General features: G+C 44.6%; 1 pseudogene; it reads left to right on the forward strand.

Annotated features, from left to right (window-relative positions):
• Positions 1-26,465, forward strand: part of LOC149855864 (uncharacterized) — a 57,505-nt pseudogene that overhangs the window by 10,515 nt on the left and 20,525 nt on the right.

Here is a 26,465-nt window from a genome sequence, read left to right on the forward strand (position 1 = left end):
TCTGTCAAGTTGGTGGCAAAAATAAATCACCCAAATAAAGGCTTTAATTCCATGTTAGTGCATGCAGCAGTTTGTCGAGTTTATGGCCACTAGTTAAGCTTTGCAAAAGCTCAGTATTTCAGTACTACAAGGAAGGAAATGCTGAGTGTGGACAGTTTGCAGCGAGTGATAATAGGATAATAAATTATGGCAAGGTAAAGACAAACTCTCAGCTTCTAGACTTATCACCCTTATTTATACAGCAACAATATCTTAATATATACAGTAATAAGTTGTCAGCAATGCCTGGCTGGCATCGTGATAGGGGGAGATACAATGCTCTGTGCTTGGGGTTTCGAGGATGGGTTTTGTGCTTGTTCAATCAGCAATGCTACTTGTTTCTGTTTCTTTGAGTCTTCTCATTTGATGTTACCAGATGAGTGGATAGCCCAGAGTAAAGTTATGGATAGGATACTGGAGCTTTTGAGTTTGGCAGAGGCTGCAGGGGACTAGAGAGTTTCCACTGGGAGAGAAGGACAAGTCAGTCTGGCTCACATCTCCCACCTAAGGCAATGGAAGGGTAAAAATGTTCTGTATAGTCTGAGAGGTAGGGATTAAAAGGGGTGACTGGTCTAAGCAGGAGCTCTGGACTCCTTATGCTGAGGAAAGGCCAAATCTCAACAGGAATTTCTGCTCCAGCCCCTATCGCTCTTTCTCCTTTACTGTCTGACCTACCCATGTGCTCAAACCAGACTCTCCCATCCCATCACTCTGCTGCTGAGGCCAGTTCAGAGCTGTGCCCCTAATTTCCTGGCTTGTGCTCATTTCCTACAATCAAAATGCAGTTTGCTGCATTTCACCCTCTCCCCTGCCTGCCCTTTTCCTTAAGACCCAAACCAGCTTTTACTGAAGTTGACAGGGAGACTCCCATTGAATGTAGTGACTGCCAGCTCCTGCAGTGATGCATGCCCCAAGATGGCCAGGTTGTGTGGAGACCTGCCACTGCTCAACCACATGTGGGGAAAAATACCAAATATTATATATTTGAACGGTCGAACGGTCACAAACTCCTGCAAGACCGTTTCAGGCTGGACATAAGGAAGAATTTCTTTACTGTCCGAGCCCCCAAGGTCTGGAGCAGCCTGCCATCGGAGGTGGTTCAAGCACCTACATTGAACACCTTCAAGAGCAAATTGGATGCTCATCTTGCTGAGATCCTATGACCCCAGCTGACTTCCTGCCCTTTGGGCAGGGGACTGGACTTGATGATCTTCTGAGGTCCCTTCCAGCCCTAATGTCTATGAAATATATAGATCTAGATTGAGATATAGATATAGACATATACATCTTTTGTCCCTTTGAAGGCCACTGTGACACTCTGCCTAGATAGATAGCTAGAGACAGAGAGAGAGAGAGATCTACACACACATTTCTATGAGAAAATTCAGTTCATTCAGAGGTGAAATATCAGTAGGTTTCATGAAGACTGCTTATACAATTTTGCATCTGAAGTGTGGTCACCTGACCCATGGCAGGGTGGCCTTCAATGGAAGAAGGCATGTCAGTCTTGACTTACTCAAATCATTGCTCACCACTACATACACACGACATCTCTTCAGAGCAGGGAAGTCAGCCGGCAGGTATGTTCTCACATATTTGACCTGGACACATTCCTTAGCATACCTTTTAAAATTGCTATCACTTAAAATTTTTCAGAAAGTTCACAGGTCTGTGGGAGTTCCTTGTTTTTTTCCCCTTGCTTCTCCCAGATAGATTGTAAATGAAGCTGATGGAGCAGAACACCAAGTAAATGCCGCTTCCTGGGCACTGTCTCTGTTCAGGGCATGGGTTATCTTCCAATTAATTTCAGTTCAGCACCTTTGCTCACCGTCCTTCCTATGCCAAGAGACAACACGCAAAGGGCTGTGCTTGCTAGAAGAGCTAATTAAACTGCCTCTCTCATTGCAAAGACAGAAACTCCCTGCGAAGCAATTGTGTTTAACAGGCAGAGGGAAAAATACATTAGGACAGATCGATAAGGAAAATGGTCTCCTCCTCTTCTGCCAGGCTTGCTTCTTTTCTCTTCTCTGTTTAGACTTGTCGCTTCTTTTGCTCTGGGATAGGAATTGCAAGAGAGGAGGACTTTGCTTGTAATCTGTAGAGTGGCATGGTGGGCTTGTGGTCCAAATACCGGCCTGGGACAAAGAAGCTTTGCTCAGATGACTGTAGGAACACCACTTACAATCCCCATGCCTTATCTTCCCACTCATTCACAGCCTCTCCAGGTGGTGATACATTAATAAATATATTAATGTTTGATTGGTGCCCAGGTACAATGGCAAGAGGAGCAAGATGGACACCTCTACTCCTACTGCACAGAAGTGGAGAGAAGAGAGGCCACTTGTAAGAGGAACACAGTGTACATGAGAAGTGTCATTTCCTCAGCCGCAAGACGTTTCTTATTACCGGTAAATTAACTATGATGAATTGGCTGAGTGGTGGGAGCCACTGGCATTGGTAGGGGCTGGATCCGTATTTCAGGTACTCCTCCTGTTCATTATCCCAAAGGAATAGGCACATTTCAGAAACACAGTTACGTGGGAAGGGCCTAGGATCAAACACTAGTGGGAGGCATGGCATGAAGGGTTTGCTCAAGAGTTTTCACCATTGGCATGGAAGTGCTGCCAGCTTTCTGCTTCTCTCATTAAAGCACCATTACCAGTCTTTTACACTTCACTAGTTGCAAACCCCATTGCTCCCTACTGGGATTATTTCCATTCAGGCAAAGGGAATTCTCATCTTTTCTTTAAACTCTCCATGAATAGGGTGGGAAGAGGCAGAGTCTTCCTCCCTCTACTTTCCACCATAGCAATGCTAGATGTTCACCCTCCTCACTGGCTTGCTCATCTCAGAGGTCTGTTCTAGAAAAGGATACATAACTGCATGTCTTCTTCAGATCTGAGACCTTTATCTACCTCTGGTCTTCTTGGTGCAGAGACAGTAGAATTATGACTTGATTTAGCTATCTGCATGAATCAGAAGTGATGCCAAGGCAGCCCAGTGGAGTGACACCAGTGTAGACCTGAGGTGAACCAAGAAGCAGGCTTTACCTAACTTACTCTGCTTTCCCCCACATGCTTCAGGTCACATCCTGCTTTCCCCCAAATCCATCAGGTCACATTCATTGGGTCCTCCTAAAACTGCCTCACTGCTGTCCCCAAATGTGGCCTTTGCCAAATAAACAAGAGAGACAAGTGCAATTTCAAAAATGCAATTAGGCGGGGGAGGAAGGCTTTGTCATTTCTGCTCCCCTCCCCTTACTGCCTCATTTTGTGAAATTAGCTGCAACTCAGCAAAAAAGAAAAATCAATACGTTTTTCAGCCCAGATCAGCATTATTTTGAGGGAGAGCACCCCGGATTACTCAAAGAAGGGAATCTTCAAAATATTACTTTTCCCAGTGAAATTCAGGGAAGTTTCAAAAGGAGTGAAGTTGTAGGGCAATTTTGAGTGATGTTAGGGAAAAAACTGTGATTGAAGACTGAGAATAGCCTTGCCTCCATCCAACCTGTAGTAAAAACTGCCCCCCTTTTCCACTCCCCCATCTACCATGATAAGACTGATGAAAGTCATGGCATATTGAATCTGAATACAAGGTGACACATTATATTGGGGATTTGAGCAGCCAGAATAGGTCTGCACTCCTAGAGTATTGGCTAGAAAGATATTTTGAGTGCCCTGAGCCTGCATAATCCACTATCCATATTATTTCTTATCAATATAATCACTGTGTTATTCAGTTGGAAAAGAGGGCTCATTGGTATAGATTTCAGAACCTGTCGTGCAAGCTGAGCCCTGTCTACCAGGTGATCTGCATTGACTATGCTGGGCCTGTGGTATCACAGAACAATGACAGAAAGTTGCTGAATGACCTACATAACACTTGAATGTCTGAGCTAAAACATGAACACCTACTTCTGCAGAATCCTGTTTGCACGTACCAGCTAGTTGACACACTCAAAAATGCCCATTCATGGGTGCTTTCCATGAACATGTGAATCACCAAGTGTTGGGAATGCAGCTGGCATTCAATTTTATATCCCATGGGGGAACAAAAGAAATCAGGATTTCTAAATCTTTTAATCCTGAATAAGGGAGAAAGGGCAAATGTTATTTCCCCCAAAAAATTTGAGGCGAAAAAATGGGGCAGTTTGACATTTTCCAAAGTTTTATTTTTTGCCCAATATTTTCCAATGGACAGTTACTTCCATAAAAGTTTTCTGACCAGCTCGTCTTATAAATAAGGGCCCTGGTTAATTAGGGATGATGACAAACCCCATAACAGAGCCCCGAGCATAGGGGCAACCAGATATGTGTCTCAGTCTCCAGTAAGCTCCGTCTCAGGTATGTTCATTGGCAACCACCGCACTAAGATAGTCATGCCATAATTTCTAGGCATGCTATGAGCAGAATGGGCGTACCATGTTACAGCGGAGCACAATCTCATGTCAACAAAGACATACCTACACACAGTGCTTAGAGCCAGTGTCCCAGACTGACATACAGTTGTCCGTGTTGGTAGCGGTGATGAGGTTGTTACGGATATGGAAGGTGATGTTACTTAAAAGACAAAAGGGCATGTGGTTTCTTAGTGTACTTTATCAAAGACTTGGCACAGAGGCCATTAAATACCATTCTCTTTGCAATTGGATGATGAATTCATATGCAATTATTTTCTGTGCATCTAGCTAATATGTTTAAAAGTAGCCTGATTGCTCTCTCTGGCCTGTGCGGTTCAGAAAATAATAGGTAAAAAAAACTCTTACTTTCTGCAGTCTTCTTTATGTTCCCCTTTCTCCTGAGAGACACTGTCCCCATAGCTAAATGCAAGAATTATGCTCAACCAATTAGAAAAAAAAACCCAGCACCATCTGACTTATTACCTATCTCTGCTAATCAACTACACTTGGATTTCCAGTTCTGGCTGGACTATTGAATGTGCATAGCTGACTGTTAAAGATCAATCCATACAAACTAAAAAAATTAAAAACAACCAAACAAAGGACATGAAAGGAATTCCTGAGCTATTTGCAACCTGCTCACAGACAACTGAGTCAAGTGTTCGTTCATCTCCAGCATTTATTGAACATTGTCATGCACATGGTAGCTTTGTATACAATCAAGGAAATAGGAGACAAACCCCATTTACTGAACTCCCAGATCCAGGAAGCTAGATCCTTCCTTAGCCTTTCATCACATGCCTCCCTATTTAGCTCATACATTTAGGATTTACACTGTAATCCTTTGGGATCTTTGAACACGTTCAGAAAGCCCTGCACTCTGCACCGGCACTAAATAAATAAAATAGTAATCATGATAACCAGAGCTAACACCACGGTGGCCACTTCCTAGTGGTCTGTGTTGAACTCAGGCACAAGCTTCCATTCCTTTATTGGGCCCACTGGGAGAGCAAGAGGGTTTAGAAGTATCATTAATATTCATCATCATCTGATATGATTTGGTTTCAGAGGCTCCATGGGAACCGGCCCGATTAGAATAATAAAATAATAGTAAATTGCCGGTGGCAGAATGTGTATGTGAAGTCCCTCTAATACATCCAGTCTCTGGACAGCGACATGAATATGATAACTGAATTATACTTTTAACAAGATTTCAACGATTGATGAAACAAACACCGCCTCAGAAATGAAGGGAGCTCCCTCCTCTTTTCAGCTGTCATCAGGGGTATTTGGCCCATCCCTTTCATGAATTAGTCATTGTATTTATGTGTTGCCTCCCCCATCATTCCCATTTGCCCTGAAACAGCCCAACCTTGCTTATTTTGTTCAGACATTATTAAAATTACTATTACCATTGCAAATGCTTCCAGGGGAGATAGTATTAATAACAGTCTGTTCCATCAGATCCTGTCAGTTCCTGGGGTGATTAATATTCCTGTCTGCAAGAAGCATTATATCGTTTAGAGGGAGCATATTGCTCGGCTGGTAGGCCATTCTTCATCAGTTGCAATAAGTGCATTGTGATCTGCCATTATTACATTACTGTTTACACAGCTTGAGATGCCTCATAAAGCAGTTAGGAATGAGACCAAATGCAGATAGATTCAGATTGGGAAGATAAGAGAAAGCATCACGTGGCAATTGTTGCTTAGACTCTTGGACAGTCTGACTCTCTCCTCCCCCACACACACCTGTTATTTTCATGTGTGGTTTTCCTTTTCAATGTAGTGGGTGGGAGGTTACATTTCCATGGCCAGGAAAGGAATTCTTATAGAGCATGGGTGGCGAAAAGGCAGCTAGCAGATCATATTAGACATAGTCTACAGTCTTTCATAAGACAACCTCACACTGTCCTCCATCAGAGACACCAGCCTGTATTCAGAGGGGGCAATGGGGATTTTGATCCAAGTCAGCATCATTCAAACCGCTTGGCTCTGAGCATTTGAAAGCATATGGTTGTTTATGAGAAGGGCATCAGAGCTTTGGATGCACCAGGATCTTGCCAGGCTGCCTAAGTAGTGCATGGAGCAGGCTTCAACCACCTCTTTCTTGTGCACACGAGTGCATTGCACACATGCTGTATGTCCTATGATGCTCCACCTCAATCTATACTAATGCTGCACTCTAGTCTTAGTAAACTGAACACAGCCTTCAGGTTCCATAGCAAGTTTCCAGTGCAACCCACTCTGAGACAAAAGTCTGAAGGACCTTGCCATAAATGAAGTAACTCCTAATAGCCTTAGGAATGTCATTTTCTAGTCCAGTTTTAATCAAATCCCTAGGAACATTCATCTTCACAACATTAAAGACAACTGACAGCTTGTGTCCTTCATGTGAGGTTGCAGATTATGTAGATGGACTCATGCCTTGAGTGGTTGCCTTGAACGATCCTTATGGAAGCTGTCAAACCCTGTTAATGTCACAGGATTGACATTAGACAGGATGGACAGTGTGGAGCCCCAGGAGGTTGGCTGGATTGCTTTTGTATTGAAAACAGCATGGAGAAATGAGGATGGAGACAAAGCAACATTTGAATTAGGCAAGAGGGTTCTCAGGGATTGAAGTGCCAATGGCACCTTTTGTTCAGTAGAAAAAGAGATGGATGCCACAGCACAGCGATGGAGATTGGCCAGTTGAGGAGATTTCTGCCCAGGTGAACTTCTCCTTGGGTAATTCAGGCTCATCAGGTTTGATGCTCATTCTCCCATTAGTGGTAACCAAACCAAATGGAAGATGGTGAGCCTAATATAGACTTGATGGCAATATTTTTAACCCCTTGTATGAAGAACCAGAGTTCCCAGGTTTGATTCCCACTACCAACAACTAGAGCTGAGCTAATATTTTTCAAGGAATAATTATTTCCCTGAAAAATGGAGGTTCCAAGGGACTGAAACTGCTTGCAAATGGTAGATGAATTTGGCAGATAGCCTCAGCTGAAAAAATGGAGGAACATTAACATAATCTATAAGTTAATACATATTCAATATGTAAGAAATGCCTAAATGTTTATAGATTGTTCTAAATTGTGCAATGTTGCAATTTGAAACAGATGGTTTTTAAATGTAATTCCCTTGTTAAATAAAAAATAGGCATGTAAAAAAAATGGTAATAATCTGAAACAGAAATTAAACATTTGAACAGAATGTTTAGTTCAATAGGCCCAATCCAGTGTGTAGGGCCAACCTGGCCAGTGCCCAATCTGGCATGCCCCATACTAGATCACACCTGCAGCCCCAGCCCCATGTACAGAGCCATGTCATCTAGCCTGTAGGGCTTGGAAATTGGTGGCAGGGGAGCAGTGGCAGTGTTAATCACCATAGTTTCCTTGCTGCCAAATTTCTAGACCTTTGGGGAGCCCCCCAGGCCAGAGAATATGGCTCCAGAGGCTGGATCTAGCCTATAGACTGGATGTTGAGCACAACTGATCTAGTCTGAGCCAAAGTCAAACTCTCCTTTTCTTTTTCCTTCTTGGTCAAACACTTCCTTTCTCCGTTCAATTCAAACTTTTTTTTTTTAATTTAGGCACTGAACAAAAAACAAAAAGCAAAACAGGACCAAAGCTCCTGAAGCACTGAACCTTGAATCCATGGCTCAGTTCAATCACATTTTAGAGCTGGAGGTTTGCATTTCACTTGGACCTGCTATGAATGGCTTGGAGAGAGGGAGACATCCGAGGGCTTGTTAGACCTTATGCTGTAAGCCAAACAAATCTTAATCAGCTTAGTGTTGTTCAGCTTAGTGGAGCAGTCACACAGTAAGGTGACTTAGCAGGGGCAGGAGTAGGAGCAGGATCCACTTCCAGCCCCTGGCAGGCAGCAAACAGGTCCTCCGCCATATCAGTTTCACCAAAACTAGAAAGACCAAGGAAAGCAGCTTCCCTGGGGTGCTCTAGTCTCACTGAAACAGCTCACAGTGGCCCCACACTAAGAGCAGGGTTGTCAGGGCTTAAGCCTTGTGGCACCACTCTCAGTGCAGAGGAGCCACTGTAACAGTTTCTGTGAGACCAGAGAGGGAGAAAGGCTAAACATTTGGTTTTTTTCCCAAAGAAAAAAAATGTCTAGCTGAAGCCCTGGAGCTTGCATACTCTGAAATTTGGGTGGCCCGATCCATTTTGATCCAGAGCTCAGGTGGCACCCACCCTGGCACTGCTACTGGCAGCAGCAGAGCCAGTCCAGACAGCAGTGGAAGGCACCATGGCACTCCAGGAAAAGAAGGAGCGCTCTGGGATACTGGAAGACTTCAACTTGGGCAGAATAGCTATGGGAAGTAGCCACACAAAACAGGAACAGGAACAAAATTAGGTGGAATAGAGATAATTCTGCCCTGGAGTGGCATAACTCTAAGCTGAATAACAAGTGCTTTAAGCCACTTAAAAGATGTTAACATGCAGCCATTTCAGGGGTTAAGAGCTCCAGAATCCACCCAAACTTACCATGTAACAAGGCCCTGATCTTTTCTACCTTCTTCCTTTTGCCTCCTTAGGACAGCTAAGGTGACATTCTGAAATGGTTTTGCAATGCTTTGCTGTTGAGCTGTAGCCATGTTTCAAGTCTCCATCTGGAGCACATTTTTACAAATAAAGTATAAACTCTTGGAAAACAGGGTCTATAATGGAAATGCTGACAGACCTGAAACCCAAGCAGATACAAGCCAGTGCTTCTAGAAAACCCCATAAAGGTAAGGAAATGTAACTTGAGCTCAGAGGAGCCAGCCCCTGGAGCAGCAGGATCTCCACCAACTGGCACATAGAGGCCAACTGTAAAGATAGCACAGTGGAAAATATAGCATAGCAGACAAAATATGCATCCAGATTATAATGACAAAACCCAGCCCTGTGGAAATGGAAGCCTGGGAGACACAGTAGAATCCCAGTAGAAGCTTGTACAGGTTTCCCTCGACTTATTGTACATGCGTTCCCAGAGAACGGCACATAAATCAAATTCGCATAAAGCGAACCCACTTTACAATGTAACAAATAGGGATAGGTTCCCATGGTGGTGAGGGAGGGAGTGAGGCTGGGACTAGGGAAGGGACGGGGGGAGGGTTGCCACTCCCAGGGCTGCACAAGGCAACGAAGCAGAGGGTACAGAGCGGCACTCACCCCAGCCCCGGCTGCAGTGGCCCTGGGAACTGCTGGCACCAGTGGCCTGCAGCCGCTGGGCGGCACTGTGCTCCACCTGTCCCCACTCACCTCTGCTCCTGGGCTGCACCATGCCCTGGTGCAGGGGGCTGGTGTTGGCTGTTCCCGGAGCTGCTGCAGCTGGGGCTGGGGTGAGTGCTGAGCCCCACGCCGCCCGGGGCTCCACTTGTCTGCACTCATCCCAGGCTGTGCTGGAGCAGCCAACACCAGCTGCCTGCACCACAGCCCAGTGCAGCCCAGGAGCTGGGGTGAGCCCAGGCGCAGGGGGACAGGTGGAGCATGGTGCAGCCCAGTGGCTGCAGGCTGCTGGTGTTGGCCGCTCCTGAGGCCACTGCAGCTGGGGCTGGAGTGAGCGGGGCCACAGCCCTTTGCACTCCTCCCACAGACTTACCTGCTTGGGTGGGGGGACATCTATGCTGATTGCATAAGAGCTAATTTACCTCGCATATAACAAATTATTGGTCTAAATATATTCATTGCATAAGAGCAGATTCACATATAAAGAACTACATAGCTGCTGCTGAAACACACACACATTCTTCTATAAATCGAGAGAAACCTGTATAGACAGGAAGCCTGACTCAAAGGGGACCTGCGGGAAGTATGGGCCAAAGCAACCCTGCTACTCTTTTTGCAAAGGTGTTTCCCTGATCTGCCTGGATGGTTTAAAGGAGCACAACTGCCCTCTTCTCTACAAGGTGTTCCCATGTTGATATAGTGACCAGCCCCTACACTAGAGCAAGAAGCTGGCAAGGCTTACACTTCTTCACTCACCCATACAGTTTTAAGCATATTCTCACCCTGTTTGGACAGGTTTTCTTCAGTAGAAGAGAAAGTTTTAAGAAGACTCAAATAGTTTGTATATTTCCCTGATATTTGCATTCCTCAGTGTATTGTCATGATCAGGTCACGACGTGACCATCGGAATCAAGGCAGGACCATAGTCTGATGAATTCACACCAATCACTTCTGAGCACACCTCCAAGAATCTCCACACAACCCCATATACAAGCCATTAATCACTCTGTTAAATCTCTGGGCTTCCAGGTCAATGTGCAATGAAACCAGAGTTTTAAAAGATCCTTCCAATATCTCCCACTGGAGAAAACTTTACTGCTCTCCCCATGTTAATATAACAAATATTATCTGAATGTCCATCATGACACATTGGTAATTTGGTATGTATTATGAGCTTTCACTATATAGTGAGTGTCTGCTGTAGATCCAGGGGAAATTTATTCTGCTATCCAGTAGATATCAAAATCTAGCATGCACTTGAGGACACACACATTTCTCTCTTTTGATAGCATTTATCTGCTGAGGTGGTTTCTACTATCAGTGAGTTCAGAATGAAACAGCTTAATCTAGCTGTGTGGACTTTCAGGTAATATAATTGCCATGGCTCAGAAAGGCTTTATAAGAACTGGGGATCTACATAGCTGCTGCTGAAACACACACACATTCTTCTTCCCGCCCTGAACGTTATAGATGACCAGTGACCTGAGAAAGACTGGCTCGTATTCCAAAACTTGTCTAACTTTATCCCAATGACATAGTTGGTCCAATAAAATATCCCACCCTAAGAAATTCTAGCATCTCACACAGCTTGCTAATTCATTCAAGGCCTTGATGGTTATGATAGCGCCTGTGCATTCCTCTCTCATAGTGCCTGCTGTTTCAAATGTCTCATGGCCCAGGCATTTGAAAATATGGTGGTAAGAGTTGGGCCTAAAAGATGTACTCACACATCACATGCGTACACTTATAACAGGTTGACCTCTAATGGCCATTTGCATGTGCACTGGCCATGCCTGCATGCCTCATCATAAATGTGGGGACTAATTTTATGCAGGTATTTCTGAAAGTGCAGTCCTGATCTGGGTCTTTTTTTTTTTTTTATAAAGGGAGGCCTATATGTGGTATAGAAAAGTAAAAGGATACCTTGTTGTTCTGTGGCATGAACATTAATGCACTTTGCAAACACTGGGTAACCTTAAAATGCTTTTTAAAACAGATGGCATTATTCCCATTTTACAGATAGAGAAGCTGAGGCCAAAGATATTTCCACAGTCATTCAGGCAGTCAGTAGGCAGAGCTAGAACAGAATCTATTACTTCTGTCTCTCAACCCTTGCATTTAAACCAAAAGAGTCAGGGTACCTGACCCATTGAAGGAACTGTGTCCCAGCTGTACATCTCAAATGGAATAAACACCTGACATATATATGTGTGCACATCACAAAACCCACTGTGATTCTGACACAGATGCCTACAGCCCAAGGACTGTTCCAGAGCAGCCCAAGCCTGTAGTAGCTGGGAGAACTGCAGGTCAGAGCTGAATTGCATAGACAGAGCTGACCATGGGGCAGTGCTGGGGAAGCTCAAAGTGCAGGAGGGCAGGATGAAGTTCAACATGTTTTCTCAGTCCAGCTCAGTCTTGTGCTACTGGTTCCTAATGTTGCAATATTAGACTGGCAGAACTCACCCTCAAATCTGTAAGGCTTTCTTACAGATTGATTGGGGTGGGCACTCTTAAATCACTGATATAACCCAATGAGTTGATAGTGTGTTTTACATGCATGAAGGCATCTGGAGGTATTGCTAGTCTCTCCTGTTCTTCCCTCTTCCTGTGGCACATCGTGGGTTTTGAGGCTTTGATCTTTGGTACTAGCAGTCTTTAGTTCATTATAGGATGCAAGGGATATTGGGGTGCCTGAAGGAACCAGCATGGATGCTCTTGAGGACCCTCTGGACAAAACTTCTAATATATGCAACCGAGAGAGAAGTGACTAAGGTGGCCCTGTCCAGTCCGGTATGTCTATGGTAACGGATATTACAGGATTGACCTGCAGCCTGTAAATTAACCAATAGCTCCTGCAGTGTGTCCTTTTGAGTTCAGATGTGTGATACGGGGACATTTATGGAAGCACTAACCTCTCAGAGCCTGGATTTGTGTCAAGGTGACATTTAAGTTGTCATTCAGAGATAAACCCACTGGTTGTCACCTAGGTAACCCTTGTGTGTGATACAGTAAATCCTCAGCACTGGCAAAGCACCTCCCTGATCACCCCGTGTCATAGGAATCATCAAAAAGTATGGCTAGAAGGGACTTACAAAATCATTTAGTCCACCCCCCTCCTCAAGGCAGGATCATCCCTGACTAAACCATCCCAGCCAAGTGTCTATCCAACCTGTTCTTCAACATTTCCAGGCATGGAGAATCCACAACTTCTCTAGCTTCCAATGCTTGACCACGCTCATGGTCAGAAAGTTCCTCCTGATCTCCAGCCTAAATTTCCTCTGATTCTTTGCTGCAATATTACAGCATTTCCCCACCACTTGATCACTGAACAACATTTCAAATAGGTAACAGACTCATGCACTGCACTTTGGCACCTTATTTGCGTGAACTACTTACTCGGCACCTTTTTATTTCTCTAACATCTGTTCCAGGGTAAGAGAACAGGCCTCTGGACTGCTGTTCTCTTCTATATGTGCCTATTAAAGTATCGGCCTAGGGGCCATTCTTAGCAAAGGCGACTGGACATTTGAACCTTGGCTTATGGTACCATGCTGCCCTCAACTAGCCCTATATTGAGACTCCCTACAAAAGGCATCTGGGTCACTAGATCGTAGCACTGATTGCCGTAGATAGCATCTCCCCTGAAGTCCTGTGAACTCTGTTTTTTAAACATACTTCATCCATATTGGAACTGAATTTCAAATCGGTGGCCTTGCTAAGGGCAGGACCCTCCGCTCACGTGGCTGGGCTGTGTTTGCTTATCCACACGGTCTTTCCCTTTATTGCAAGATTCTGTCCCTCTTTGTCCTTTTACACCTGCTGGTGCTCAATGGAAGACATGTCTAAGCCAAGGAAGGGGAATTGGCTATCTCTAGAGCACTCTGGCAGAGCTGGCCTTACTGTAATGTATGAGAGACTCTGGTCATAAAGGTAACTACTGCAAAGCAAAGCTTCGGGTGGTGATTCAATTCGGAGGAGATGTGGCCCGATTCAGTGGCTGAATCTCTGAATCCGAATCAAATCAGGGGACCAATTAAAAGGTCCAAATCGATTCAAAACTCCCCAAATCTCCAGATGATTCAGGCAGTCCCTGGTAGACTAGGAGCTGGTAAGTAGCGGGCAGGGGAGGGGAGGCTGAAAGAAGGCGGAGGGGACCATGGGGTGACCCCTGCCAGCCCCCAGCCCCCCGACCCCCACCCGCTCCTCCAGCCCTCCTGACCCCCACCTGCTCCCCCAGGCCCCTCCATGGCTGCTCCTGCCCACCCCAACACCCGGTACTTTAAAAAAAAGCCCCAATGTTCACCAGGTGCTGCAGGGCAGGGAGGGGGGCGATCCACATTGCCCCCGACTGCCCCACGCTGCATGGGGGGCTCTGCATGAGCCCCCTGACCCCTCCCCACTTCCCCAGCCCCTCCCCCCCCCATGGGTGCCCTGCCCAGGCCAGCTCTGACTCTTTAAGAAAAAAAAAAACAAGAAAAACCCCAGGATTCACTGCTCCTGCAGCAGCCTCAGGGCTTCGGGGGCTCATGCAGAGCCCCCTGCATGGCACAGGGCAGTGGGGATAGCCCCCCACTGGCAGGAATGGTGTCTCCAGGGAGGTTTTGTGGGGGGTTCTTAAAGGGCTGGAGCCACGGTGGGTGGGGCAGCTATGGGAGGGCTGGGGGAGTGGGAGGGGTCAGGGGGTTCATGCAGAACCCCCCCATGCAACATGGGGCAGGGATTGCTCCCCTCCCAGCAGCACCCAGTGAGTCAGGGCTTTTTTTGGGAAAGAGCCAAGAGCTGGGGCAGATGGGGCAGCCATTGCCGGGCTGGGAGAGCAGGCAGAGGGATGGACCTGGCTGATTCAGAGATTCGGTAGCAGCCAAATCTATTCAGGACAGTGATTCAGAATCACCAAATCGAATCACTGTCCCCTGAATCAGCCGAATCTGAATCTGAAACGAATACTAGCCACTTCACACAGGCCTAGTAACTAAGCTGGAGGTGACTGATCCCTGGGCACGCTGTACCAGGCCGAGATCTTAATGTGCACGATCTTGGGGCAGTTCAGCTATGGCTGGCATTTTTCACTTTGCTTGCTTGTAATAATGTGCCTCACTAAATAAAAAGGGGATTGTTACCTGGATGCACACGTTAACTTACTCCTTTAAACCACTAACCAGCTGCTGGTTCTGTCTATAAGGAAGAACCCATGAAACCTCTATCTCCCTACATGTTTGACCATGGCAGTATATTACTTGTCATGAGGGAAGCATGAAAAGATGTGCAGAAACGTAACTCCCTAAAGATAATCACAGGCTAAGGCAGTGAATACAGAAGTAGGTAGGGACCGGACGTAACACTGTGTTTGTATGGAAGCACTAACCTCTCAGAGCCTGGATTTGTGTCAAGGTGACATTTAAGTTGCCATTCAGAGATAAACTCACTGGTTGTCACCTGGGTAACCCTTGCTCCTCCAGACAAAGGGCAAAGGCATCCCTGTTCATTCCCCGAGAAAAGCTGAAATGGAAAATAACCCCCTGACAAGTAGAAACCTTGATAACATGCAGGGATGCAGGATGGTGCTTTGTTGTTTCTAAGACTGAATAAAGGAAATTTGATGGACTATTGGGAGGTGGCAATTACTGTGTCTTTAATTCACAGGTCCTTGAATATCAGTAATATTCCCAATGAGAAACCAAGAGACAAAGCATTTGCCTTTATGACACTGGGGCATTTAAATCTTTACATTTATTTTTTACCATGGTATTTGCAGAATTCCCAGTGCTTAAGGACTGGGCCGCAGTAAGAAACTTCAGGACTGCCAACAGGAACTGTCAGGCCTTTAACGGTGCCTGTATGAGTTTATGCAAAGAAAAATCCTACAGTAATCCATCTGAGTTACCAGTGGAGTTCCCTATTTAAGGAACAGGGATATATTCAGCCCTGAAGGAAGGCTAATTTCTCCAGTTTGGTGCCCAGTGGAAATGCAGATGGCTTACCCTGCACCACTGCCTTCAAAATGCAATAATCGATCCTTTGTGGTTGCTAATATACTTTAATAATAATCTATCTCATCCCTATTTTTGTGTAGTGAGCTTCCCTGAGGGCTACTAGAACAGATTATCTGAGCATAAAGAACTAATGGGGTAAAAGCTAGATCAGTGATGTGGAGTCTTAATGCTTTCCAAAAGACTCCAATTTTTCCTATTAAATGTCCATAAAACAACTTGCTTTTTTTTACAAGCACATTTCTTCAATAGAAAACTGCTAAAAGCATATGTAATGCGTCCACCAAATGGAGCACTACAAGTCTCTAAAGTCTTGTTAACACCAGGTTACAGTCTGTTTGCACTGTTCACATCTGATCTTCTTGGAGGCCTCAGCATCTTTGCTTGGGTGCTAATTACAAAAGCAGCTTCAGACACAACCTATGTGTTGGCTTGACTGTAGAGGGGAAGTGTAACTGGGGTTTCTCTTGCCTCCCCATCATCACGCTACTCAAATAATCATTGAGCAATCACTCTTGTACCCTCAGCTCATCCCCAAAAGGGAGAAGTTGCCAGTAAAAACAGTGCCGACCAGCTACTGGATATCAAGGAGCACAAATAAAGGTCTGGAGACATTTCAGAGCAGAGAGAAACACACATCTACCTGCTTTCATACTCATGCACTTCATAGAGAGGCCTGCTATAGTATACACAGATATAGTGCAGGAAATCTAGCAAACATCTGTGCTTTCCCTAAGCACCTTTGTACTAACTGCTGGTGTTTCTTCCTTGGAAAGACTGTTCCAAACTCCAGTAATCATGGGGTAGTAACATCTCTTCCTGACATCTAGCTTAAGCCTTCCCTTCCTCCTCAAGTTTCTAATAGTGACCATGTGTGATGCTTTTTCTTGCTCTCTCTCTGAAAGCTGGAAAAGTCTTTTCCTAGATCCTCATGTAAGCTCTGAAGCTATTTACAAAGCTGTAAGAATGTATTTCATTTTGCCATCTGTTTCTCTGAAAATGATTATACCTGATCACTACACACACACATATACACAAAGGTACACATGCAAATGCAAACTTCAGGACTGCCACGAGTAACCGTCAGGCCTTTAACAGTGTTGCACAAATGCACATCAGACTTCTTTAGCAACTGGAATTCACCCTAAGTGATATCTAATTAGATCTGTTAGTTGATAGACATAAAGCTTCAATTAGGTACTCATTTGGAGAGTTAAAAACCCCAACAATTTTCAAGTCGGTAGCATTGGCTAAACCAGACAAAACTTATGTCATTTAGATTAATCAGGGTGTTGTACTAAACGAGAGGGGAAAATGGACAAATTCCCTTTCATATAAAATTTTAGAAACAAAGTTTGGGGGGGGAGGGGGAATAGATGCAAACAGATGATTTCCTGCCCAACTTCTTTCCAGTACAAACGGTCCAGTCATCATCCATACCACCCTCCTGCCATACACACTTTTTTAAAGTCCCATTGGCATTGACAACATAACGGATGGAAGAAAGCAGCAATTTAGTGTGTGGACGCCAAGGGAGGAGCTACCACTAAGCTAATGTGCTGACTGCTTTATGTTATCTATATCACTGTTTCCTCAAGTTTGTTGGTTTATACCCCACCGCAGTAAGGTCAGGTACCCACCCCCCATCACCATTTCAGCTGCCTCCACTGCTTTCCCCACTATTGATTTCCCCCACCACCAACTGTCTCTGGTGAACGGGATCAGCTGCAACTGGTGGTAGAGAAAGCAGCAGTGGAGGGTGAAGTGCATGCAGGCTTAATTGGCAGCAATTCGAAGCCATGATTTCATAGTTTCTAGGGTCGGAAGGGACCTGAGCAGATCTAGTCCGACCCCCAGGCTCCACCAGAGTCTGTACATGGCTCCACCAGAATCTTTCATGTCCCCTAGGGGCTGCACCCCTCACTTAGGGAAACACTGATTCACGTGACACTGAAGAGCCTGCTATATTGCACATACAGAAAAGGAAAAAGTACCTGTCCCCAGAAGTACCTGTACCCCTAGAAGGTAAATTAGTTATCTTACCCAACAAGTCATGGTGCTCAAGGTAGACAGGAAGAAGCAAAGGAAAAGCAGTAAAAAAAGGATGGACCACTGTTCCAAGGAGAGAGCACAAATAGCAGATCATATGGTTTGTTTTATTATATGAATGTATTCATTGGCCACAGACAGCTTGTCTGAACCAACTGCCAAGCAAGAAAAGATAGTGGAGAGTGTGGAGAACAACAATGGAAAGGTGCCCAGAAGATATACCTTGGGGAGACAGTTTAGGAATAATTTAGTGTTTGTTTCTTGACTGCCTATGATTCGACCCAGAGTGGCTACATCATCTTTTGTAAAACTCTGGGAATGTACTAGATGCCAAGGGACTTCCATGCCCTCAAATATCCGTATATGTCCCAAGTGCAAGTCTATTCAGCCCCTAATGCATGACACCTCCAATAAGCAAGCTGATCTTCTTGGTTACTTAAAGCAGTATTTTTTCTTGTTCTTCAATCGAGGGACACAGTCATTGAATTTTCACCTCTTTTACAAATGCCCGCCCCAAACCAAGAGACAGTATCCTCTAGGCAGCATAGGATCATAGGAAAGCAGGGCTGAAAGGGACCTCATGAAGTTATCTAGTCCAGCCCCCTGCTCAAGGCAGAATCATCCCGACTAATCCATCCCAGCTAATCCTGTGCCCAACACAACTGAAATATCAAAGGATGGAGATTCCCCAGCTTCTCTAGGTAGCCTGTTCTGGTGCCTGGCCACCCTCATGGTCGGAAATTTCCTTCTAATCTCCAACCTAAATTTCCTCTGGTGCAGCTAGAGACCATTGCTACCTGTCTTGTCCCCAGTGCCCATAGAGAAAAGCCCATATCCATCCACTTTATGGTCTCCTTTCAGGTATTTGAAGACATATCAAATCCTGTCTCAGTCTTCTCTAGACTAGAAAACCCTAGCTCTTTCAGCCTTTCTTCGTAAGTCTTGCTATCCAGGCCCCTAATAATTTTTGTCACACTCTCCAATCTGTCCACATCCTTCTTCAAGTGTGAAGCCCAAAATTGACACAGTACTCCAAGTGAGTCCTCACCAGTGCTGAATAGAGCAAGATAACTTCCTTTGATTTGCAAGTGGCACTCCAGTTAATACAACCCAGTATACTGTTGGCTTTTTTTGCAATGAGACCATGGGTCCTTCACCTTCCAAAATAGATGAATAATGCAAAATCAGCTACTTCAGAGACACGATGGGCATATCTACACAAGACACTACGTCACCGTAGCAGAAAGCTCCAGCAACATAGCATTGGCAGGTATGAACTGCCATTGCTACTGTGCAGTAGGGTTGGGAATGACCCGTGTGGTGCCAGGACTGGGCAGTCAGGTACTCATGTAGATGTGCCCCATAAGTACATGGCCTCTTTTTCATTTCTGTATGACCATGTCCAGCCTTAGAAACTCAGGACTGTGCTTTTGTATGGAGAAATGAGAATTGAAAATTTTCTCCCAATGCCTCTGTCCGAACTTCGGTTGAAATGGGTCTGCTCAGTTATTTTGCAATCTATCCTTTTAAAATGCAGAAACTACCTGTGAACCAATACCCCTCTATCTAAAGTATTCATGCTACACTCACCAGTGTAGTAGTGGGTACTTTGCAGAAATCATCCAATTCTAGTATAGAGTCGTTTCCTAAATTCTAATCTAGTTTCGTCCACACTCCCCTAGAGTCACCTGGGAAATAATGCAAGAAGTCTGGGGAGACCAGCACATATCTAAATCAGCAGTTGTGGAATAAAAAAGGCAGAAAAACGTATTTAGATTGTAGACCATAATGTTAAATTCCATCCTTTTCCTTATTGCCTTTGAATAAAATACAATGTCCATTATACTGCTTAAAAAAAAATTAAGCCCCCACTCCTCGGATTTCTCTGTAAAGCTCCTGTAATTGTAATGATGCTCTTCCCTGTCAGACTTCTAAGATCAATAAATATAAGCAGTACAGCAGCTGCTTGGCTTAGGACTTGAGCTAATTAGCTCCACAGAGCCAGCTTGTGAGACTGAAAACGTAGCAAAATCCCATTCAGGTACTAGTTTGAATAAATTGCTCCCGTCGTGGAAGATGGAGATGCCAAGGAATTCCCAGCTGCACAATGGAGTATTCACACTCTTCTGGCATCTGGAAGCAGGAGCTGGCTCCTGGGTAGCACTTAACTGGATCAGAGTGGCAACAACGTGCATCCATCCCAGTTTTACAAGACGCTGCTGATTACAAATACAGATTTGCTCATTCCAGACAGCCATCAGCTAATTTTAGTGTCCCCAAAATTGTGGCCCTCATGAAGCCAGCTTTAAGAGAATCTTGTTGCCTCGTTACAAAAATGTATGCCATGTCTCGTAAGGATTCTCTGAAGACAAAAGGGCTATAGAAGCTACAGCTTCCAGATGTAGTTATTAGCATCTTCTAATAATCTATTGGACATGTGTATTCCACAATGAAATTTGAGGGCCAAAATCCACCCCCAGGAAGTTGCGCAATATTTGACTGACAACAGCATAGTATGGAAAGCAATTTCATTTAAGTGGAAACTAATTCTACACAAGAAAAATCAATTTTACTTGAGGTCTTTTATTTTTTTGTGCCTGCATCTTCTTGGTGGAAGAATTGTAAGCATTGCAGCTCACCCCCAAGAAACTTCTCATCTTCACAGGAGGAGCTACTTTTCAATACCTTTCCTTGCTGAAGGCTCTGGTAACATTCAAGGAGATGTAACATGATTAAGCTGCCACGTTCTAGAAGGAGCAAAGTCAAATGAAAAAAATTGGGGAGGTGATGGAAGCCAAAGGGGTCATTCAATCATTCAGGACTGTCTCAAACCAAGAAACAAAAAGTTTTGAAGGACACAGGGGCCCTAATGACAGACACTCAGGGCACTGAAAAGAGTGACAAGCCAAAAAGACTGAGAAGGTGCCATAGGAACTCGTACCAGAGAAAGCGTAGTAGGAACAGAGGGACAGTTACTACTTGTATAGACAGAAAATGAGTCCAGCTGCATAGTATGAAACACTGCAAGACTGATTCTGCTAGGATAAGCTGTGTGGACCCAGTCTTCAGGTGGTGTAAATCAATGTAATTCCACGCATGGCAAATGTAGTGCTACCATGGGAAGAGTATTCAGTTGTTACACCCAAACACTTGGTTTCCATTCAATGTACAGTTTTATGCATTAAGTGAAGGAAAAACAAACAGTGTGGGGCCATGCTGATAACTTTCAAGCTTAATCCAAGAGTCTAAAGAAGCTCCTGAGATAATACAGGCCTGACCCCAGGAAGCTAAGCTCCTTGTCCCCCAAATGCACATTAGGTGAGAGCAGTCCATAGCTTGTGGCATTGAGCCACCAACCTCAGGAATTCACTGGATGCCCAAGAGCTCCACCCGACTTGCACTGGACATGCACATTCCTGCAGAGGGAAGATGCATCTGAGATGTGACTCCAGATTTGGATTTGGCACAGCCCATAGTTCACAAGCATTTGGATATGGGCTTTTGGTTCAGCCCCTTATAGAAAGGGAAATGACCTGCACAATTGGATCCAAATTAGATTCCAAACCTCTCAACTTTGAGGAATGTCAAGACCCAGGTTCCTGTTATCAGGACATTTCTGGGTTACGTGGATTAGAGAGGATAAAAAGTACTTTCTATCAGCTCTTAACTTTGGTCTTTGAAACAGGAGTTCTACAAAGATATTTCTTATCAACTCCCTTTAACTTTTACCAGGCATTAAGAGCACTCTGCACTTCGCAGAATTGTGCCTGATAGGAGGTAAAGAGCCTGGCCTTGTAATACAATTAGGGAAAGCAAAGTCAGACTCTCACCAACCATCGTCATTTTCCCCTGCGCCAGATGCCTATGTTTGAGGAGGACCACATTAGGGAGATGTCAAGAAATGAAGATAGCTGAAGGATGAATTCCACTTTCTTTTCCTTCTCGCTAAAAACTGTGGAGGAAAAGCCTTCCTAGCATGGATAATTCTTGCTACAAGCCCCACAGCTGCCACAACAGCAAGCTGTGGAGTCAGCCAAGAAACAAGAAATGCTTCTAACGGAGCAGTCAGGAAGCTAGTGAGAGACCCAAAACACAGTTGCTGGGAAAAAGCCATTGCAGGCCTTCACATCTGGATCTTGCAGCTGACAAGGTCACCTCGTGTGCGGCCAGAGATGCTGCCAAGATGCTTAGGAAGTTCACTGCTATCTTTAAAAGGTCAAGCTGCATCCAGCATGGGCAAATCAAAATAGAAAATGCAAATGGAGAGAACTGCAGCAAATGGGAAATTTCATTATTTCTGCTTCTGCGTGGCTCCTATATTTAGACTTTCTTGCTAAGGTGTTAAGTGGGAAAGACAGTTTGGAATCAAAGTGGTAAACATTCGTATCTCACTTGTGAGCGCTCTCTTTTTTTTTTTACACTGTGTTCTACAAAAACACATGAGTCACATTCTTACACAATGCATGAAAAAAAAGAGAGATCAAAACACAGCAATTTTCATTCCAGGATAAAAATTTATTTTCCATTTCATTTTTAAACCGTTTATTTTATAGCTTTTTTTTTTTAACCTCCACCAAGCTGTTTTCCACAGCTGTTATAGAGTATTATCATTTGCATACATTTCTTAGGTACAAAATCCCTGTAGAATTTAAATATCCTGTTGTCCAGTGGCATTTGCTGGTCACAATGACCTGAGTGAAAGCACTTAACACCCATCAGGACTGAGCCATGAGCTAAAGACAAATCAGTGGGATTTTGCAAATGTTACCAGACAGTATAACCTTGGTGTTAGCAGACCGATTGACTCTAGTATAATAATCAATCTATTAGACAATCAATTGACCAATTCTGTTTAATTCAATGAACTGAGGTCAACTGTGTGACACTCAAAAGTATTCAATTATGGGGAGCTGAAAAGGTGATGCAAAAGCAGACCAGGGACAAATTTGTTCCTGGTGTAACTTTACTAAAACCACTGGGGCCACACCAAGGATAAATGTCCACCATTATGTCATAAGAGCCAACTATTTCTTTGGCGGAGGGTCACTGGTAGAGTCAGTTGGACCCTAAGGCAAGCAGAATGAATTTATCTTCCCATTCATTCTATTGTAGGTCTGTAATGAGATGGGAGGTTTATGGGGGACTTCTGCAAAACACAGAGCTGATATTATCCAATGGAGTAATGCCAATTACTCTTGAATCTACAGACCTCAGGGCACATGTCCTATTTTTAACAGAGAAATGCTTGCCGGAATACATGGCACTGCTGAAGGCAGAGTCAACCTGTCCTTGTCTCTGCATCTTAATGCAAAAAAGGTGCAAGAATTCAGAGAGTACGATATTTGTATCATTTCCCCCCACTTCCTCTTGGTTTTTTCTAGGCTACCACTTATCTGCTGATTAAACTCCACATCGCGATGCACCAGGCGACTTTCCCTTCTCCCCAAGATAGTACTTTGGGAATGAATGCAAAAGAGTTAATAAGGTAAGCAATCATTATATCAATACAGTACCCCTGATAGCCCTTGGCCTCCAGTCTGTTCTGTGTCAACTTTGTCTAGACTGAAAGTTATGTGGGGAAGAAGATGTGTTTCAGTGACAAATGCTAATAGAAATGCTTAACAAATGCTAATAGAAAGTCAACTTAGGGCTCTCTGGGGCATTCAAGCATCTCCTTATGGCTTTGTTCAGTACCCAGGTGGCTCCTGGTCCTTACAAAGTCTGTGGGTGCTCCAGCAATACTAGTATTATATAGTGTTCACCAGTTCGTTTCACCCAAGGCACAAGGGCAGAGCAGTTAAGGTGTCTCTTGATGACTACAGAGTTGAGAGTTTCAACCCTGACTTAGTTGACCCAGCACTAAGCAAGTAGCTGATGATTTGGACTGTTTTGAGTCAAAGGCGGTTGGATTTTAAAGTTAGATTAATCTAGAGGAGTCATAATAGATCAGGGAGGTAGATACCATGCAGATAATGAGTGCTGAATAAAAACCCAAGAGAGACTGGCAGGCAGACAGTTTTTTCTTGGAAGCTGATAGATCCTTGCAAATCTCTCTCTTTAAACCTCTATCCTATGTTTAAGTGACTATTAACACTTGTCTTTATTTTCTTGAATTATCAGTAGATTATGTGCCACATGATTCATATTCAGCCTTCCAACTGTTAGTTTTGAAGGCCATCAACTCATCTAACCCTCCAGTGATGAAGGATGAGAGATCATCAGTTAAGTCCCAGAGTGTTTTCCACATATAAGGAATAGGAAAGAAGAAGAGTGGATCTTTTGGCAAGAGAAGCCAATTGGCCAGCAAGGATGATATAGGAGGAGTATATGAGGCATTATAGTAGCAGACCAGCAGCAGGAGGTAGAGTTGCATGAAGGTGAAGAAGGTTGATTAGTTGCTATGAAACATGAGGAGACACCTAGAGTAGGGGGGTGGGAGAGAAGAGGCGTACAGATGGGCAGCCAGTGGAGAGGATTAACTGCTTTATTTTTAGGCACTAGAGCAGGTGTGATGTGGGTGGCAGCAAATCTGGAGAAGAGGTTGTAAAGAATCAAGGAGAAAGGTGGTTAGGACCTGGAGAGGGGCTTTGGAAGTCCAAACAGAAAGAAGAGGACAGGTCTTCAGCCAAATCTGGGGTATGCATATTGCCCTGCCGAGTCCAACCACAACTCTTGCCACATTTACAAGTCTCCTTGGATCTTGTTTACACTTTTAATTTCTTTTTGGTGGAGTTCTTGTCAAAGCGATTAGCAAATCCTTTCAGTCAAAAACCATTTAAATTTAGTAGCAGGAAAGAGAAGTTTGTTGAGTGCGGAATCCACCCCTGCTGCTCCAAAACAATCAGAAACAGGAAAAAGTAATCAAAAGGGAGTTTTAATGAGTTATAGAGCCATTGTTTACTGGGGAGGGCTGAAAGACTGAAACCTAAGTCTGGAGGACCTCTCTGACCCTGCACTGCCTCTTGCTGGCAAAATATTTGCTTGAAATTACGTCAAAACAACACAATGTGTGTGTCCGAAGGCCAAGGCGACACAAAAAAAAAAAAGTTGAGAAAAATAGTGGAAATTCCCTGAGTCTCTGAACGTACTGGCAGCTTTTCTTGAAAAACAAGGAGGTAAACAGCAGCTGTATTTACATGTTAAGGTTAGAGCAGGCAGCTTCTCTTGACAGTGTGAAAGTGCAAGCTTTATCTGGCTACAAGATCTAAAACTATTTGTAAACTTTTGTTCCACTCTCCTACTAACACCAAGAGGGTATGTTGTGCTTCATCCAGCCCGGGGTGTGAACCTGGAAGGTGGGTAGAGTCTAACAGGGGAAGTGTAGTGGCCTACAGGCTGTCGTGCATGCAGCTGTTCCAGCTGTGAGCTTGCCCATAGCCGCCTTCAATATGAAAAGCCCTTGTTCCCTCCATGATGGATTTAGAAGGATCTTCTGGGGTTCAGCTGTTTCACTAGTTCGTGAAACAAATTACCCTAGGATGTATCAGATTTACCCAAAGAACCTCAGCTGCCCTTACTTTAGGATGAGACATTTATACCCAACATTGACGTTTTAGCTGGAGTTGAGAACCGTCTTGTATAGAGGTTTGGAGGAGAGGAAAGAGAAATCATTTTCCTTTAAAGGAATGATATTAAAGAAGGGATGTTTCGTTCGTATTACCCAGTGTCACCTATGAAACCAACAGGAATCACTTAATCAGGAAGCCCTAACATCAGCTAATGCCAGATATTTCTGGGTAAGACACAGTGTTACACACACCTGATGTATTTAATTATACCTGATGTATTTAATTTTGGATGGAAGGATTTCTTCCTGGATTCCCATCTTATGGTAAACCGGCATCCAAAAGAATGAAGATTGAATTCTTTTAAGGCTTAAATTCACACCTGATTTTACTGCACATCAATTCTGCTGGCAGACGAGCCTTAGGCATGTATATAGATGCTGTGTTTAAGTCCTTAAAATTTATAGTTTTATAGTTAGTTAGTAGGGTTGGAAGGGACCTGAGCAGATCATCAAGTCCGACCCCCTGCCATGGCAGGAAAGAGTACTGGGGTCAAACAACTCCAGCAAGGTGACTGTCTAGCCTTGTCTTAAAGACCCCCAGGATAGAAGCCTGCACCTTGGAAGCTGGTTCCAGATCCTAGCCGCCCTGACAGTGAAGTAGCGCCTCCTGATATCTAACCTAAACCTGTCCTCTGCCAGCTTGTGACCGTTATTCCTGGTCACTCCTGGCGGTGTTCGGGGGAACAGGGACTCCCCCAGTGCCTGCTGGTCCCCTCTGACTAGTTTGTAACAGGCCACTAGATCCCCCCTCAGTCTTCTCTTGTGGAGGCTGAACAGGTTCAGGTCTCGTACCCTCTCCTCGTAGGGCCTGCCCTGCTGCCCCCTGATCATGCGAGTGGCCTCCTCTGGACCTTCTCCATGTTGTCCACATCCCTCCTGAAGTGCGGCACCCAGACCTGGACGCAGTACTCCAGCTGCGGCCTGACCAGTGCCGCATAGAGGGGAAGGATCACCTCCCCGGACCTGCTCAAGATGCATCTGTGCATGCATGACAAGGTGCAGTTGGCCTTCCTGACTGCCTCCCCGCACTGGCGGCCCATGTTCATCTTGGAGTCAATGATGACTCCAACATCCTTTTCTGCCTCTGTACTGACAAGAAGGGAGTTCCTCAGCCTGTAGGTATGGTGCTGGCTCTTCCTCCCCAGGTGCAGCACCTTGCACTTGTCAGTGTTCAGTCCCGTCCTATTCTCCTCTGCCCAC

This window comes from Crocodylus siamensis, chromosome 11 (assembly GCF_052110815.1).
Source record: "Crocodylus siamensis isolate JL-2025a chromosome 11, ASM5211081v1, whole genome shotgun sequence".
NCBI classification, from domain to species: Eukaryota; Metazoa; Chordata; order Crocodylia; family Crocodylidae; genus Crocodylus; species Crocodylus siamensis.